The 13,100-nt window shown below is 42.5% G+C and overlaps 1 protein-coding gene across 6 annotated transcripts in view; it reads right to left on the bottom strand.

Moving 5' to 3' along the window:
- The window catches only part of nrxn2a (neurexin 2a), a 199,569-nt gene that overhangs the window by 173,506 nt on the left and 12,963 nt on the right, over positions 1–13,100 (bottom strand). For 5 of the 6 annotated variants that reach the window (XM_049592952.1, XM_049592956.1, XM_049592954.1 and 2 more), the window contains exon 1: positions 1,314–1,700. The exons of the other annotated variant lie outside the window; for it this stretch is intronic. The gene's annotated coding sequence lies outside the window, so the exon portion shown is untranslated. Of the gene's footprint in view, positions 1–1,313; positions 1,701–13,100 lie in introns of those variants that run through there. 6 annotated transcript variants of the gene reach the window in all.

Below are 13,100 nucleotides of genomic sequence, written 5' to 3'. Positions count from 1 at the left end.
TTTACAGGAGGTGCAGGAAGGGCAGCAGTGTGTATGCGAAATGTGCAGGGGTGCAGCTCAGAATCTTGGGCACCTCCCCCCATGGACTCATTTCCATTTCAAGCAACAAAACAAGACAGAGTCAATGATAATAATAACAATAACAAAACACACAATTGAATGATATTATGATAATAAAAAGTCCACGCCAGTTTATGCAATCCATGAACAATAGACAATGATTGAAGACGGCTGTTCATTCACATCCCTCCACTTAAAATATGCAGTGTTACAAATGATTGTGAAGGACTGACTGATATTTGTGTCTCTTTCAAAACATTTTGTGTTTTGGAGCTTTAATTTAAACCACACCACCTCCTCAGTGGTCAACCCTGCTGAACTGGTGCCAGATAATCTGCTGTATGGAGGCAGCAGCAGCTTCCTATGGGGGCGTGGAGACTGGGCTGCAGGTTTTAAGAAGCATCATCTTATCACACAGGTAGGAAACCTTTTTCCTTCCCAGTCACAACTTTCCCCCTCCTGATTTCAAGGATCATATTTAGACAGCGAAGCCTCCTTTGTTGAAGACGATGTGGCATCTGCTTGACTCAACTACTGCTTCTGTTTCCCTCTGTGCGTCTGTCTCTCTGCCTCCTATCTTTAAACTGCCCAATCCTTTGGCACAGAACATGAAATCCCTCTCAATAATAAATAGGCTACCTCAAGCATCTCAGAGACAAGGGCCCTGCATGCTGCATGACTCAAAGACCACCTTAACTTCACTTTCACATATATTAAAAATGAATCCAGAGCCGAGCCGGCATGTGGCATCTGGCGGAATCAAACAATAGGTCTCGTTTCCATATTTGTGCCGGGGCTGCAGCCCTTTATTCAAAGGGAAAACCACCACTGTAGGTGCTGTAGCCCCAACCACAGGACATGTCTTCCGGCACGCAATTAAGCGACCTCATCCGCAACCGTGTTGAATTTGGAAACCATACCTCTCCTCCACCCACCTCAACTGACTGTAAACACTCACAGCAAAGATGGTTGGTTTGAAAGCTGATTATCTCTGACTGCATTGAGTGAAATCTCCAAAAGACACCTCAAGACAAGTGTCAATAATTGGTGAGCAGCAGCTCCAACATCCCCCGAATTGGAATACAAACAATCCCGGACCACTGACATTGAAAAACACACACACACACACACACACACACACACACACAGATACGGCTCGGCTTATCTTGTAGCTTTCTACCGCAGCACGCTTTAAAGCTAATTACCTTATCCATAAGGTCGTTTCTGTGTAGGAGGTGTGCGGTGTCATTTACCTGTGCATCATCCAGCGATCCGACACATGGATACGGCGCGAAGGGGTTTGATTATTCCAGCCAGGCAAACACAAGCACAAAAGAGGAAGGAGGGGGGAAAAAAATCCTAAATTGAGCAGAGATGAATGCGGCAGATGAATATGCGACCTCTGTCTTCAGAAAGGATAGTCTTCTTATCTTTTAGATGTTGCTGTGTCGATGGAGGCAGGCAGGCAGGGAAGCCCACAGCTCCTCCGTACAGACAAAGATGCTTTCTCTCCTCCGCCGCACCGAGAGCAGCAGCAGCAGCAGCAGCAGCGGCAGCAGCAGCAGAGCCGTCATTCCCCCGACACTTGATGGTAATAGTTTGGTAGGTAGCTTATATGGGTTGAGGGCGCGGTCAGCTGCCGTTGACCAATCCTGCTCCCCATCAAACTAACAGCAGCGTTGCCATGGGGGATTAAACGGCGTTTAACCACACAATCGTAACCTTTGGTAGTAAAGCAGGTATATATAGCCTGCTATCAGATTATAAGGAGCATCTCAACATAGGAGTGGCGTCTTATTTAAAAGGCGGATAGAAGAGGGGACCTGGAGGTAACACAGACGCGGGTTCATCAGCCCCACCCTGCCCTCTCCTAATGCTGCCTAAGTGTCCTTGAGCATGTGAGGTAATGTTCAAAAACTTCCCCATGTTTATGAAGACAAGTCCATTATGCTTCAGTGACTCACAGTGCTGGATCTTTTGTACAGTGAATTGTAATTGTAACCTTTTCCACAAGGTGTGTCTCCATGATGTAGAGCCCTTTATGCATTCTTACTGATATCCATCTATCTATCTATCCATCTATCTATTAGCTACACCAGTCAGCCAAAACATTAAAACCACTGGCGGGTGAAGTCAATAATATTGAGCGTCTTGCAATATTCCAGCGAGAAACGTTGGGTCCTGGCACGCCACAGAAACTGCTCAGGAATGACCCGACGAACGTGTCAAAGAGCTCAAGGTGTTGACCTGACCTCCAAACACCCCAGATCCCAACCTGATCGAACATTTGAGGGATGTGCTGGTGCCCCAGAGGTACCGCCGATCCACGGTGGGTCCTCCTTGGACCGCACTTGGCTCTGACCTGTTAAGGCATGAACACAGGACCTCTGGGTGGTGTCCTATAGTGTCCGGCACCAACAAAATCTCATTGCTGTCAGTTCTTGCAATTCTTCAGTCTGTCCGATGATTGTAAACAGTCATTGGGTCTGTCAGGCTGGAGAAATTTTAATGGGACCGAACATATTTAACCTGAATTTAAGACAATTTAAGTCCTTTTAAGGACCTGTAGACACCCTGTTCCTACATATTCATTTGGTGTAACTGAAAAGGGGAAAATTTGTGTTGTTTTCAAGTTTTTTGTTTCAACTTTATTACAACCACATCAGTTTCATCAGAAACTATATCATTGGAACATTCTTTGAAATTCTAACAAAGAAATGACATAGTATCTCTAGTTCCAATCATCCCAATAGCAGGTAGGTGATGTAGGTTATTTGTATTTGTTAGAGCATCACATAACTGTAATAGTGAGATGTGCTATTTGTAATGGCCCATAGAGTTACAAAGACAGGAAGTGTAGCTACCCCTGGGTCTCACCTACCACAATAAAGACAGGAAAGGGATCAAGGATGATGCTGACATTAAGATTTGTAGCACTTAAAGAGATACTTTGCCAATTTACAACAAGGTCTATGTCACTGTGGTGTAGGCAGTGTGTGTAGACGAATGGTGTTAAGGCGCCCCAGTGCTGCCAGTTCCTAGAGATCCCCATCTGTCCCCCAGCCGCAATCTACTAGATGATTCGAAATGCGTCACTGAAAATGCGAAATGAGCAGTTTGCTGTCATCCTGCAGATTTCTACTCACAGCCAGGGTCTGAGTTTCTAGCGCTGCTGCCATTTTGTTGATAGGTGCTTCCTCAATGGTTCTGTGCGTTCTTAGATGGACTGAGTAGTGGTGTACATAAAATGATTCTGTAATGGGAGCGTTATTAAATAGAGGATATTGATATCAAAATATGCTACACCTGAAATCTCAAATAATGGTGTAATTATATTCAAGTATCAAAATATGCTCCCAGTCGGTGTTTACGCTGCACTTTTTTTTTCTTAATGTCCAATACAGCTGTTAATATTCCAGACATTTAGAATAGCTGACATTTAGAACAACTACTGCACGTGTTTTAAATAAATAGCCATATAAAAGCCCACGTTTCAACTGAAGTAAAACACCTCAAATTAAAAGGAAATGAAAAAGCAGTCTATTGAACAGAGTGACGAATCACAGTTTTGGTGGTACAGTCAATGGAGGAAAAACACTTGCTGTACCAAGCGTCACCATAGATCACCAAACCCGCTCTCCACCATTGTGTTCACTGTGGTGGAGTGAAGCTGATCTTTGGTATGTTCTACGAGGAGACCCGTGGTGTGTTGGAGGTCTTCCTGGAGAATGTGATCCATGATGGCGTCACCTAACTGCATCGAGAACGCTAAGAGGAAGACCGTGACTGTAATGGTTGTGGGTTATGCTCTGAAGAGACGGGGCCTGTATGCCTTTGGTGGATAAATAGATCCATCAGTACTTAAAATCCTGTCTTCATAATAAGAATTTATTTTCAAGTTGTCTTGGTAACATATAGCACATATACATATATAGCACACAATACTACGCTATTTGATATGCTATCAGTGAATTACTACATGTGATACTGGCAAAAAGCTGACATTTGTCCACTAATGTAAACACTGCTTTCCATTCTTACAGTACGTGTACCCCTATTTGAAATTATTTTTCAATCGAGCAGCGAGACTCTACTATCGATTTTTGTTACGGTAGCATTGTGTGACAAGGCAGCATAAATCAACACCAGCATGGGAGGAAGCCAAACACCATTCATCTGCACACATTTCCCACACCACGGTCACATAAACTTGGTTGAAAATTGGCAAAGTATCCATTTAATTTATTTTAATTTAATTTAATTAATGTTTAGGATTTTTGAAATGATAAATGATGTGTAGAAATGTAAAATCTGAAATGGTAAAATTTTATGACCAAACAAACATCGCTGCAAATTTGTTATTCCTGTAAATCATGCTCAAACTCTAAGTTATTCATGAAGCAAGTGAAGGTTGTTTATATAGTACATTTCATTCACACAGGGCAATGCATAAAATGGGAAACAAGATTTAAAACACACAGAAAAGGAAGAATGGAAACTAATTTCAAAAAGAAATGTGCAAGATAAAAATGCAGAAATAAAAGAGTTCAAGATAAGGTGTGTAGAACCTGGTCGTGTTTGGAGGGATGATTGTTCCAGCTTTATATCTGAGCTGCTTTTCAGTGTTTAGTTTGGACTCTGAAACAGACTTCTACCAGATGTCCTGAGACAACCCTGAGAGATGTTCGGTCACTGATGTATTTTGGTACTAAACCATCCAGAAACATTTCAAATGTATTATCTTTTGAGAACATTGTACATTCACTGTCTTATACTGTACAAGGTCGATGCGGTAAAGGGATGTTGGTGTGTAGGATACGCTGTGCAGTCAGTGTAGAATATTTGACTTATCAGTGACAGTTGACTCACCCGTACAAAACCCTCTAAAAGCCTGTTAAGGTGAACCAGTATGGGTCTAAGCCTTCCTCGCGAGAGAGATAAAATCAAACCAATCTTGAATCTGAGGATGAGGTATGAAAAATTAATGTTCTGAAATGTTTTTTGCCTGTGAAACAATTCAGCCTGAGCGAGTAAATGGGGTTGAATACTTTTACAGCCACATTTCAAAAGCCTCACTGCTAAAAATCAACACCAGTGTTTATAATTTAACACTGGTGGGAATTTTAAGTGTTTCATTCCAATATGATAGAGAAGAGCATATTGTGAAAACAGGGGTAGAAATATTTCAACATTATTCTGTGGTATATTCAAAACTAAAATATTACAGTAATAGCAAAAATCTCAAAATTAGAAATTCAGCCGAGCACCCAAAAGGAAATTTCCAAACTAAAAGCATGTGCACAGCCCATCTGCCTGCTGGTCACATAGCAGAGACGGTGTACTGAAATCCAAACAATGTCCTCATCAGAGAGCTGATTGTTTCAAATCCTCCTCTGAAGAGTAAAGTTCATACACATTTTAGAGGTTAACTGTCCGTGGATGGTTTGCTGCTGCTACTTAGCACAGAGGTCGAGTGGTTATGAATTTCCTGTCTTCATCGTGGTCATCTTATCTTACCTTAAGCCTCCCTCCTCAGCCTTTTGCATTTCAATATCTGTACAATGATTCAGCTGTGACTGTTGGCTCTGTATTACAATTTGACAGTGCAGACTCCAGAGAATGTGTTATGCAGTTACTGTACAGTACACACTTTGAATTGTAAGTTTGAGGTTAGTTATGCTACATTTTCAAATGTTTTCTCTCTCTACTAGTCGTCAATGGAGTCTAAAGATGAAATCAGGGCCACACCTCTGACACATAGGCCTCTGAAATTGGTAAAGCTGCTATAGCAACTTTGTTGCACCTAGCATGCAATTATCACATATACAGCATGTTGCAGGGAAAATGTGCCAAACACAAGCGACTTTCTGTGTTAATATGGGTGTGTTTTCTAAGCATGTGGCTTTGCATGAATTATACACACAGCCTCTGCTGTATTTTTGTAGATTTCCTAAGCAAGCTGTTAAACAAAACAATGCACAATATGGGAACAGTGAAACTTTTTTCTAAAAGACTTCTCTTCATGTAAAAGTGAAGCACTCTGTCTTTTCTGGCCATCTGTCCCCTCTTTTTTGGACAAACTAGTAGTGCAGGTCTATGGAGCTCTCTATGCAGCTCTATAAGAGTTTAATGATTAGTTCGTCCACCACTTTGGTCCCGACTGAAATATCTCAACAATTATTGGGTGAAAGTTTGTGCAGACATTCATAGTCCTCAGAGGATTACTCCTACTGACTTTACTAATCCCTTAACAGCTTGACTTTTTTTTCATTTGGAGCCAAATAGCTCAACAACTACAGGATGGATTGCTATGGAATTTAGTTCAGACATTCATGTTTCCCAGAGGATTATTCTTGGTACCTTTGGTGGTCCCTCAATTTTCTCCTGTCCTCACTTTTTCCCCCATCAGGGAAAAAACTTTGAGGCTGGGAGGACTGTGATCACCTAACCAATGCACTGATGGTAGTAAAAAAGGAAGTAGTACAAAGTGCAAAACTCCACATAAGAAGGCAAACAAACACAGGACTTTCCCCCAGGAGACTGATGGTCATGTCCCATGTGGAACCAAGTAAACTTTTAATTATTTTAAGGTATATCATCACCATATTTCTTTTCCTAAGCATAACCTACGTAACTTTATTGGCCTACACCAAACCTACCGTAAAACTTCAATTAGTACCACGGGCTATTATTTGCTTAAATCACTGAAATCAACAGGCTTATATTTGGGACAGGCATCTATATGCGACAGGCTTTTATTTCCCTTCACACAAAACTGTTGCTCAGCAAAGATCGGGAAATATAATCAAATTATTTATTCAAACCAGTATGAATATTACTTCTATCAAAATTAGGCTTCAAATAATATAATCCATTACAAATCAGTCATTTGATCTTGCTCCGACAGACAAGGCATCCGAGAGAGAGACAGTAACGCCACTTGACACTACTTTATCCTATTAAAACAGTTTTTACATAAAACCTTTTTGACTGTTTTAATATGAGGACGCTTATGGACTAAAGGAATATGAGTAACTTACAGAGCAATCAAGGAACGGACACATAATTCAAGATAGCCAACAGCATGGTTTCATACATCCCAAGACCTTCTATAAAAAAATGAACTGCTTGGCAACCAGACCAGGCCTCTAATTGACACAGGTGTTTAATTGTTAAAATGTGTAGCCACACCAGGCTAGTAACAGGGACTAGGCATTTAATCAGGACTAGGCTTGTAGTTGAAGTTTTACTGTAAGTAATTCTGTGTTAAGTACATAACTTTAAGTCAAGTAAATAGCGTGATGATGGCATTCATTAGGCACTAATTCGTTAGATACCATTCAAACTGTTGTATGAGGACACGTTAAAATTTTAATTTGCTCAATACTACAGCTTTTGACCAAATAGCTGCAAAACTAATGACATTCCCATCCGCCCCAGCTGTACTTTGTGTCTAATTAGCAAATGTAGCATGCTAACATGCATCAGACAACATGCCTTACAACCCTACAGAGCACGTCTGTAGACTCTTAGGCTTATGACTTCATATGAGGCCTTTGGTTATATGTTGTGTTTCTAAACAAAACCTGCACAGCAGATCTATTGTGCAATGCAGCATCATCAAATGAAAAGAGAATACAAGTACAAGAGAAATGCGTGTTTTACGTCAATGCACTAAATCATAATTATATCACAGAGCTGTTATCTTTTTGTCCCTCCCTCTGGGATACAATCATATTCCATCCAATACACGCTTTTATTGTCAACATCAGTGGTATTTCTGCCCCCAAAACACCTTACCAAACAGTTGTGTGTGTTTTAGTGACCTGTCTAAGGCAATTATTGATTTTTGTTCTGGTCTAAGGCAGAGTGAAGCTCTGCGGCCTACATGAGGAAATAGAGGTGCTCATCTGTTGTGCGGCGAGATACACATCCACAATTGCAATAAAATATTGAGCAACATCCGTATTATGAGAAAGCCCTGGGGACTAAAGTAAAGCATGCATGTTATTGAACCTGCTTTCTGGGATTCGGCAGCAAACTGCAAGTTATTCTTTTTGAGTCTGAAGAATAACTCGTCCACCGGCTCACAACATTCCTGTGGCTTGTGCACTTCTTGTGATACGCTCTGTTGTGCAGTTCAAGCAGTTTGCTCAGTATAATCAAGCAGTTAATATTCAAAACAAACCAGATAACATATAGTCAGCACAAGTGCGGTGCAAGTAAACAAGGTCTCATAGTAAGTCTGGGAGTACCCAACTGACTAAAAGCTAATCTGTGTTTGTATAAATTGCTTCGCAGTAGCGTGCAATATTGATGAATGGGTGAACACGGGTTGAATATTGATGACTTATTCATGTTAATGTTGGATTTGTGTAGCAGATCACGTTTTAAGTCTCACCAATGTACAGTATCGCTCATACTATGAATATATTTGTAGCTCTTAATAACATGGCACGTAATCAAACATTAATTATTGAGGTTTCATTTTACTATTCGCACTGGCTCCTCTCATTGCACTGAAAATACATTTAACAGTGATATATGATAATAATAGGACTTAATTATAGACAAATGAAAATTAAAAAAAGAATAGGCCGGTTTCCACTGAGGACATTTTAACATCATAGGAAAAGCACCAGTGAAAATAATAAGATTCATGCTGGCTGAATTTCATACAGCTGCTTAATGCTGTTGGTAGCACCTATGCTATAGTCAAAATACCAGCTGTGGAATGCCTATTGAGCAAAACAAAAATCAATACAAGAGTTTAAATACTAGAGTGTATACCTGGCCCCAATGTTGCAACTTAGGGTGCTTTCACACCTACCTCGTTTGGTCCGGACTTTAGGACTTTTCCGTTTGATCCGGACCAAATTTACAGGTGTGAAAGCTCCCCCGGACCACGGTCCAGACCAAAGACCCAAAATTCGGTCCGACCAAAATAGGTGGTCTCGGTCCGGACCAAACAAAATCATGGTTCGGACTTTTGCAGTGTGAAAGCTTATTTTTCGATAGTTCGGATTTTAAAACCTTTAACCCTATGGGCCCGAATGATGCATAGGGCGTCCAAATTCACACCTGTTCTTCTCTGTGGATTTTCTCTGCGACTGTGTGTCATAGCAAGAACAATGTGCATATCACGTGAAACAGCGGAATAGTAGCTTTCTGCCTTTGCGCATCCAGACAACTGTAGCCTAATTATGCATGCATGACAGGGCGGTTGTCACCATATACATTGAGAGAGACAAAAACCACTATTTCATGCAACTATCTGCAATCAGCACATAAATGTATCTCTATATCGACTGTCCCGTCACATCTGATGTCAGAGCAAAGGGGATTGGCACCGTTTGGCACGTGTAATGGAGCTGCTCCCGGCTGTGCCCCTGGCTGTGCGGCCGGCTCGCCTGGCTCGCCCAGCTCGCCCAGCTCATCCTCCTCCTCCTGCTGCTGCAGCATGGCACTGTTTGGCACGTTTGGCACGCGTAATGGAAACCCAACCTGATTTGATTAACACAGCTGCAAACTAATGAGTTCACATCCCTCTCAGCCAACCACAAACAGCCGCAGCATCAGATAGGGAGTATATATTCAGCGTCTGTCATCTTAGAAAAGTCAAAAGAAAAGAAACAGAGTGAGACTGCGAGAGAGAAAGAGAGAGAGCGCGCGCGCACACGAGAGAAACACTGTCAACAAATTGTAAGTTATGTTCGGTGTCTTAAGGGTTTACGTGCTTCATGTGATTGCCTATACAAGTGTTAAAATGTTCTTGCTTAACGTGATCTACAAAGATGGAGTACATTATTGCGAGGAGGAGGAGGACACTGCTGCTCTCTTCTGCCATGGCGAATTGAGTAAACTCTCATTACGCCTTTGCGCGGCGCATTTAAGGGCGAGGAGAGGGGCTCATTTGATTGGTGTGATGTGAATCGGCTGTGTAAAACCCACTCCACGCCTTCTCTCCTCCCTCTTTCTGACTTGCGCAGGTAGGAGGGACGGAGGTGGGATAGAGGAGTAGCTGCGGCAGGCGCACGGTGTGCCAAATTTACAAAACACCTAGTTGGCAAAGCGCAGGTGCGCTGCGCCTCCCCCTCGCCCGGTCTGCGAAACTAGAGGCCACGTAGTTAACGTCAATATGTCATTTGGTTCGGTCGCCTTAATGTAGTGTGAAACCAAACCAGCCAGACCAAATGTATAAAATGTAGCAAAAACATGGACCTTGGTCCAGACTTTCAGGTGTGAAAGCCCCCTTATTATATTTTATAGGTAGTGTGTGTTATTGGTGGACTATGTTGGTGATGTGCAAAAAGGCCCGGCTTCTGGTTGATTAAAACTTTCCCCAGGTTAGAGATGGGTGGAGCTATGTTGGAAATACAGGGATGAAGATGTATATTGTCCTGCTCAGCCCTGTCTTCTAGAAATTAAATTTGCACATTACTTAATGTTTTTCTTAATAACATTATTGTAGCAATGTAATTGATGCCTGGATTATGTTCTGAGATGTGTCTTTCAGGGAACAAAACACTGTTTTCATGTACCGCGTGGGCTTTGCATGAAGGATGGTGGGCGTACAAAGTGCAGGACCTTAACACTAGAATCCCTGGGTAACATCTAAATTTAGAATCCTGTCTGATTTTTAGGCAACAAAATCACTCTGGTTAAGGTTAAGGAAAGATCACGATTTGGGTTACATTTTTAAAGGGACATTGTGTAACATTTTCAGTTGTTTATTGGCAAAAATTGATGTCTGTATTCATAAATATGTCATCACTGGTGTACTATTACCTCCCCCAATAATCTGACTTATTCTCGTAAAAGGAGAATTTCGGATTTGTTTGTACATTGTGCGGGTAAGTCGTTTGTGGGGTTCCATTACGTTTCGCCATCTTGAGAATACACCCGCCAGCAAGGGACATACAGCACCACCTGAGAGCCAGGCCAACACTGCGTGACTGAGGAGCCGAAGGAGAGGAGCAAGAGGCGCTTCGCTACTACCCTGGCAAATTTGAAACAAAGTCCCACTCTTTGAGCATAATGCAGGATCATGCATATGCAGCATCATGGGAGACGGAATCCTTGTCGCCAAGAAAGCGCAAAAGGGAATAGAAAAGGCAGCATGTGGGGCGTCGGTGGCTTGGTGGTAGAGCAGGCGCCCCATGTGCGGGGCTGTTGCTGCGGCGGCCCGGGTTCGAGTCCAGCCTGTGGCCCTTTGCTGCATGTCCCTCCCTCTCTCTCTCCCCCTTTCACACTCGTCTGTCCTATCAATTAAAGGCTTAAAAATGCCCCCCAAAAAAAATATCTTTAGAAAAGGCAGCGTGACCGGCGAATTAAAAAAACTAAGGCCCACATCGGGGTAGCCTTTTCCAGGTAAAGAGAGCTGCTGAGGGAGAATGGTAATGCAATCACAGGCCAGCGCCGCTGTTGGCTGTTAGCCGCTGTTAGCAGCCAGTCGCTAACAGCCTCATCCCTCTCCTCGCATCACTGCGCCGCTGTTAGCGCTGGCCTGTGATTGTATTACCTTTTTCCTTCAGCAGCTCTCTCCACCTGGGAAATGCAACCTCAATGCTGACCCTTGTTTTTATAATTTGCCGGTCACGCTGCCTTTTTGATTCCCTTTTGCACTTTGTTGGTGACGAGGATTCCGTCTCTCGTGATGCTGCATAATACATAATCCTGCATTATGCTCAAAGAGTGGGACTTTGTTATGCGGCAGTAGTGCCACTGGCCACTAACAGCTGTTACCAGATGAGGTGTGTGAGGCTGAGCCACTTGTCAGTTGTCAAAGGACAAGACATGATTGGTTTGTTTCAATTTACATCCGCCCCAACCGTCCTACGTTGTAAACACAGCCAGCATGGTGAGGAGGGGGTTTGTCAACTCGCGTCGCGTGTGTCTGTGTAGGAGCCTGAATGAATACTCCATGTAGTATCGGATGACATGGTTTCATCAGTGTTATCATAGCTTTTTGGTACACAGCTGCTACAGTTGTTGCAATACGTGTTTGAAACAGTGAGGCGCTAGAGTGCGCCATCTGTTTGAATGCAATATATGATTTCAGCGTTAGATGGGAGAAATTCCTACACACTGTGGCTTTAAGGTCCAGAATGTCGGATTTAGCGGCATCTAGTGGTGAGGTTGCAGAACCAAAATGCAAAAATTGAAATGGCCCTATGTGAAGCCAGTGTTTGTTTTGATCATTCTGGGCCGACTCAGTGGAAGAGAACCCACTCCATACGTACATATAAAAGGCTCATTCTATGGTAAGAAAAACATGATCCTAGGCTGCCTGTGGATATTCTCATTCATCCAGGCCATAGTTATCTCAAGGCAATTGAATCGAACGCAACTGGACTTGGTTTTGTCTTAGAAGACGTTTCACCTCTTATCCAAGAGGCTTCATCAGTTCATGCTTGTCTGACTAGGCTGGAACTAGTCTGACGAATCAGTCAGACTAGTCTTCTAAGACAAAACCAAGTCCAGTTGCGTTCAATTCAATTGCCTTGAGATGATCCTAGGCTGCTTTCATACCTAGAGTTTGCTTGCTTTGGTCCGAATCAGGGACTAATTTTGTTTCGCAGATGCATAATTGCCTAGAGTTGGTTCATGTTCTCATGGCAGGATTTACAAGCGCTAGAAAGATGTTGTTGTTGGTCAGAATTTCGATGCGGAAAAAATCCAGGAAGTAAACAAAACGTTGAAGAAGAGTACACGTACAAGATAAATGCAACACTTTCTAATGTCACAATGGAGGGACAACTATGCAGGTTGATTTTAGTGCTGCTCATCGTGGACTATATTGCTGTCATTGTTCATTTTAGTCAAACCATACAGTTTGAAAACGAGGCGCGGCTCCAACTAGAAAACAATGTTTTGATGCATTGGATGTGCTGAATGTGCATATTAAGGCAGTACAGGAGGAGGTGCACATTAATAATCCTCCAGGACTGTAACATGCTCATGTTTAACCCAAACAATGCGTCATGTGACTGCAGTTGGTTTGGATCGAGGTCGGAACACGTTCTCACCACAAACAAACC

The sequence above is a fragment of the Epinephelus fuscoguttatus genome, linkage group LG12 (assembly GCF_011397635.1).
Source record: "Epinephelus fuscoguttatus linkage group LG12, E.fuscoguttatus.final_Chr_v1".
NCBI classification, from domain to species: Eukaryota; Metazoa; Chordata; class Actinopteri; order Perciformes; family Serranidae; genus Epinephelus; species Epinephelus fuscoguttatus.
The sequence above is the reverse complement of the archived record's forward strand: the minus strand, read 5'-3'. Positions and strand labels throughout refer to the sequence as shown.